The sequence below is a fragment of the Limulus polyphemus genome, unplaced genomic scaffold (genome assembly GCF_000517525.1).
Source record: "Limulus polyphemus unplaced genomic scaffold, Limulus_polyphemus-2.1.2 Scaffold1439, whole genome shotgun sequence".
Classification (NCBI taxonomy): Eukaryota; Metazoa; Arthropoda; class Merostomata; order Xiphosura; family Limulidae; genus Limulus; species Limulus polyphemus.
Window position 1 is genome coordinate 224,570 of NW_013667049.1, and position 6,854 is coordinate 231,423.

The following is a 6,854-nucleotide window of genomic DNA, read 5'->3' on the forward strand; positions in this document are numbered from 1 at the left end:
TTTTTCATGTATACAATACGCTAATAATCAAATTAAATAGTACTTTGTGCTTATCTACAAATGTTGTAAAGATTAACAGCTTTATAAGCACAAATTAAGTAAAGAAGAACAAACACAAATTTACAAAACATGAAGTTGGTTACCCGACTAGTTTCAACGTTCCGTGTGCGTTATTTTCAAGGATATAGACGTTTTGCAGTCACGAGACCAAAATAAACACGGTAACAATTTACGGCCATTATGAACGCAAACATTATTTGTGTAAACATGACCTCCGCTACACAATAACTTAGTTCTTCCTTCATTTTTCACGAATTTTCTAGCAAATTAGACAATATATGCAAGTCCAGATATGAAGAACTGTGCAGAAAAGTCGGTCTTGACACGACAGATCCTTATTCCATCCAGTAAGGAATGACAATCGCACTATATGCGAGTAAATTAGTCGGCATTGCAAAGCAAACGAAGGACCCGAGTTAGGTATACAAACCAACGTTAAAGTCTCACAAGTTGAGAACATAGATATCGTAAATTATTTAGTCCCGACAACATCTTTTTTACACCGGAAATCAGTTCAAGGCCTATAAAAGCCATGATGCTTACAAGTATCTTGCGGCCGACTGGGTGCACGATGTCAGGCTGTGGAAAGTGTACAAGACGTTCAACTACAAGCTCACTCGAGGGTAAATCGAAGTTGTTTTTATTGTCTACGCCTATTTTTTATGTTCTGTCAGTGGTAAATTTACAATATAGATATATTTCATCGTATTGTTTTACATTTTAAGTCCTCCTGTCTTGTAAGACCACTTTCTTCGGTACACATTACCGTATATTTTACACAAATAAGTCCTGGATTTTATGACAATCTGCCTTGACAAGCCACATTTTTGATAAAACTTTATTATCACCCTCTGGGCCCTTCCACCTAGCTCTGTTTGTATGGGTCTGGATCACAGTATTTAGATTACGGGAAGCACCAAATATTTACAAGCTACAGGTTTCATCAAGATCTGTGCAATATAATTGTAACAAGGTACATTGTATATATATAGGTAGTATTAACCATATATAAAATGGGAAATGCAAAGTCTATGGTACAACGATAAGTTTTAAATTCTTGTTTTAAATTATTATTTAAATTATTTGTGTTTTCCAAATTTATGATAGAATTATGCTAATACTTTCTATATATGGGAGAGTGTTTAGTGTTTCTTAATGTTACGACAGCGGAAGTCACGTGACGCTGCTGGCGCATTGGCGCTGGTGACGTGTGTGATGAGTTTCTCGAATGATCGGGGAAGTCCAAGTGTGTTCGTTTTACTGTCGTAGTCCATTTAACTCCACCTACTGGATCTCTTGGAAACCTATAAAACGACAACTCTTCATTCTTTGTCTGGTTGGTTGTGCAACTAACTGTCGCATAGCCGATTGTCATTTCAAATACTTGATCCCAAATTCCAATACCAACAACTACATTGTGATTACTAGATTGTCTCTCTGCTACGTCCAAAATGCCGGTGTTTAGTTTTATGCTTGCCGGTAATATATGCATGACGTCACGCGCATTGGGTCTATACTGTATGAAGAAATCAGACAGAAAAACAACACTCGCTAGATGTCGCTATACACACAATATACCCTTGAAAATGGTGCACGTGGCACGTCGAAACTAGTCGGGGAAATCAACTTCATATTTTGCAGATATGGTGTATTCCCACACTGATGATATACATACAGGATATCAACACAAATGAATGAATGGTGCATAAGATCATGTGACCTTGAATAAAAAAGTGCATGAACAAGTGGAAAAAATATTAACAAAAAAATTTGAAGTGTAAGGATGGGTGCACCAAAAAGTAAGGAAAAAGGTAGCAATGGACATGGTGTAATAAAGCTTCCTCTGTACAACCTCACAAGGGGGCATGTCAAACATCCGGTCCATGCCTACTTGGTTATTCTGTGTTAATGATACTATACAACTTATGGGTACGTAAAAAAGTATGTCTATGATTCTTCTACTTTTGTATAGACAGAAACGAATCCATGACATCGATACACAAAAACTTCTTAGGATTTTTTATCTTTGTATTTTAATCCACCTATATAGCTAATGTACAAAATCCTGTTGCCTTCTAATACAATTGCAAAAGAGGGACAACTTGTAAGGAAAAAACACACACAAGTTATGGGTCCACACGAATACCTTATTCTTCTGGTGTCGTATAAACACACCTTATACATGTATTGCCTCCAGTAATTCGATTTACAGAAACCCCTGGTCATTGTATGATAGTCCCCCAGTGGCACAGTGGTATGTCTGCGGACTTATACTGCTAAAAACTGGGTTTCGATCCCGTGGGGGGGCAGAGCACAGATAGCCCTTTGTGTATCTTTTTGCTTAATAACCAACAACAACAACATTGTATGATAAGCATAACTAAGTTTGATAAGTTTAGTCTACCTGGCTTATTGTATACAGGATAGAAAGAATAAATGAAGTAGGCATGGACCAGATGCTGGACACACCCCCTTGTGAGGTTGTACACCATTCCTACCTTGTTTCCTCATTTTCTGATGCACCCGTTCCTACATTTTAATTTGTTTTTAATATTTTTTCACTTGTAAAAATTGTGTACAAACTCGTGTAGGTTTGCGCGTAATTCGAAACAAAAATATATCCTAAATAGCTTTTATTATAATGTAAAGGTTGAGACTATGAACACTAAATTTTAAATTTACGATACATTTTCTCATATCTTTGATCTTTATAACTTCTGACCAGAATATTTTATATTCCTGGTTTCTTTGGGGTAAGAAATGTTTAATAGATATATTTTATCCCAAGGGGTATACAAATCTGGATTTTGTGATGATGGGAAAACATTAACAATTCTTACGCAAACCTTTATTTTAATTAATTTATCTTGAAATTTCAGGAATGTTAGAAAATAAATTATAAAAATATCACTATCCTATTCTCTATAGTTGTTGGGTGACGTCAGAAGATTGTTTGTTTGTTTGTTTTGAATTTCGCACAAAGCTACACGAGGGCTCTCTACTCTAGCCGTCCCTAATTTAGCAGTGTAAGACTAGAGGGAAGGCAGCTAGTCATCATCACCCACCGCCAACTCTTGGGCTACTCTTTTACCAACGAATAGTGGGATTGACCGTCACGTTGTAACGCCCCCACGGCTGAAAGGGCCAGAATGTTTGGCGCAGAAGAAGCTAATTTTTAATTATCTTGTAATGATATGTGTGAAGATGCACTTTTCCCTCTGTCTTTCTGCGTTATCGCTATTTCATTTTCTTAAGCAATTAACTGGCACTATCATCGTATTTATATATTTTACGCGTTTGAAATTTACTATACAAAACGTGACTCACTTGAGTGTTTAGTACGGATAAAATGTATAATGAGCCGGATTTACCATCTCAAAAAGTCAAAATCTACAGACAACGTATCCTAGAACACCACGACAACAAATACACATATGTACTCTTAACTCTTCAAGAATCCTCTTACATGTTCTAAAACTATACAACGTAAACTTTGTTTTCTAGCATGATTCATACTTTTTCAACAACCTTCTAAACATTTGATTAATGTACATTTCAACAAATGCTTTTCTTTTCTATGCGTCCTAATTACCTGTCGTTTTAATGAATTCCCAATATTATATAACTTGCTAACGAGAGTAAAGCATCTTTTGACATAGCGTCATTAGCCAATATATAAGTAGAATCTCAATTTTAGTTATCGTTTTTTTTTCTCACTAACTATGATAAAAAAGCGTGTATTCATGAGCTATTATCATTGAATTCTCTTTTATATCAAGCCTTTCAATATGCGACTTCACTGAAGAGCCTGATTAAGACACCATTCATTCATTGTTACAGACGTATTGTAACAAAGACATTCGATCTCAACAGCTAATAATGGACCTAGAAGTAAAGCGTAAGGCTGTAGATTTCATTCGTTAGGAACGGCAACCTAATAGAACTGAAACCTGGATTTTATGTTTATAACCTTTTTATGTTACTTCCGAAAATGCTTCTGTAAAAACTATAATGATAGTCAAAGTTAAAAGTAATAGAAAATAGCATTGTAGTTGGAACTGAGTGTTTTAGTAGGATTCCTTAAAAAATAATTTTCCTGTCTGTAAACACCAAAAGCACACTATACAGCACACGCGAGCTTCGTCATTTGCTAGATAGTATATCCCACCAACATCTGTACGATGTTAATAAGAGCATATTGTTGTAGGTGATGCTAACGTCTGAACTGGATTTATATCGAGAAAAAATACTCCTTCACACGACTACAAAATTAAAAATTGATTTAATGTATTGTGTCTAAAGGACGTTTACGCTGTAGGTAATTGTCAAAATTTAAGTAATCTGAATTTAACCATTTCATATTTTTACTCTCTAAGGGTTTATAATTTATATTTTATTTGTGTTTTGGTGTTTGCTGTGTGCATAAGGAACTTTATTGAAATCTCACTTAATATGAAATGATCTTATTGGACATGGATATATTCCACTGACCAATTCATAATATGAAGTTTCATTATAAGGTTATCTCATTAATTTAGTAATATATTTCTTTATTTGTTTACTAATAAAAAACATTATATTTTGTTTTTTATTACCGGTTTCCTTTCATTCCCACCACAGTTGAGTTAATGTTATAAATTGTAATCTATTCAGAGGCGTTGCAATTCTGCAGACAGTGATAATTATCAAAACAACTGTTAGTTTATCTTTTAATTATAAGCTGATATTTGAAACACTCACATGCCAATCAATATCCTAGTAAGTAAAATTTAAACAAAAGCTGACAATAAAAAATGACACAAACATTTTATGCTTAATTAAAAAAAAACATCTGGAATAAACTAATCGACATATAATAAGTTCAGTTACATTTATTTAGATAAATATGTCTCAGTGGTTAGCGTGCTTGGACTGTGAATCCGAGAGTTTGTTGTTCGCGGTGGTTCTTGTAAAAACGCGCTCCGCACTTTGAGACGGGGAATGAACTATAGGATATTTTTTTGTTTTTTACCACAAAGTTAGTAACGCTATCTACCACCGACCGCCAGAATCCACTGCCAATTCTTGGGCTACTCTTTGTCAACGAATAGTAAATATAACGTTTTTCAATTTTTGCAGTTTAGTTGTTATTTTCTTAGGTGTTATATTTATCCATGCCGGACAGGCGTATTCGATTACTGGTCTTATGTATTGCTTATAAATTTTAAGTATGTAGTTGGGTGTTGTGCCTGTGTTATATCCAGACAGACTTCTAACTTGGTTCACTCGTCTCCAGATTTTTATTTTAAATTCCATTAATGATGTGGTTTTGCCAAGTTAGTTATGTATCATATGTAAGGCCAAGAAACTTTGATGATGTAGCAGTCTGGAGGAGTGTTCCATGGAGATATAGTTCCGGGTTGTTTTTATGCGTTTCTTTAGTTTTGCAATTACGAGTATTTGAGGTTTTGATATATTAATTTTAATTATTTTCCCTTCGCAGTATTCTGCTGTTTCATTTAAAGAAGGATGTAGATTTGTGGTTGCTATGGAGGATGTTTGGGAACTCTTCCAGATAGCTACATCATCTGCCAATTCAATGCAAGGTTTCGTACAATTTGGCAGGTGATTTGGAATGAAACAACAATATAACAGACTATTTAGTCAGACTAACTCAAACTGTAATAGATAATTTTAATAAAAGAAAGTGTACAGTCGTCTGCCTGCTCGATTTAGAGAAGGCTTTCGATACAATCTGGCATTTAGGTCTAAGATTCCGGATGTTAGAGATGGAACTACTGCGAGGTTATAAAACCTCCTAGATAAAAGAAAATGTCGAGGGCACCTACTCAGAGTATTTTACTTCTGAGGCAGGCGTACATCAAGGAGGGGTAGTTAGCCCCATACTCTTCATCGTGTATGTAAGCGACATGCCATTAAACGATCCAAACTTTTGCTTTACCTCAACAAATTTACAATAACCAAAACTTTCCAGTCATTAGATTCACAAAAATCATCAAATGTAAGAATCATCTCAGTGCTATGGCACTGATCAGAGTTTAACAGAAATTTCCAAATGTTATCTGAGAGGAAGTAACGGTTTATAAGACTGTTCACACGTACCCTGGACAGAAGAAGTGTAAAAAGCCCGGGTGTAGATCCAAAGCCTCCTGATAACGATGAATCCCTGGCCCAAAGTGAGGAATGGAAAGGTTTTGTTCTCAAATGGGTCTGAAATATCCTCTCTGCTGAATAATTTTGGATAAAATTGGGCATATGGCCATGAAACCCTAGCGAATGAGGACAAGTGATAAGCCTTCAGATGTTGTAGTAAGCCTACTCAAAATTAAAATTGATAGAAAGAAGACGCACCCTCTTGAGAAAGGCTTTCATTATTGATTTCTTCAGTTGAATCAGGTAGCCCATAGTGGATTTCTGTCTACAAAAACCACACTGGGCGTTGGATAGGAGTTTGTTTGATTCGAAGAACCGAAAAAGACAAGCAATAACAATTATCTCCATAACTCTTACAAGGTTTTCTTTTTTATAGCTTTAAGATTAAACTTCCTGCTGTCCCAATAACGTTGATCTCAGTCCTCATTTAGTAAATCAGAAGACTCTCTTTTATACAGAGCTTCTTACATCAGTAGCTCTAACTAAGATATTAAATAAATTGCATGTGACAACTATGTCACAGTCTCCTAGGACATTTTCGACTCTACTAGATTTGGTCGGTGATGTGAAATTGGAGTGTTCTTTTATGCGTGTTATTAATTTCCTTTTCGTAGATCCAATATAACCTTGCTGACAACAAG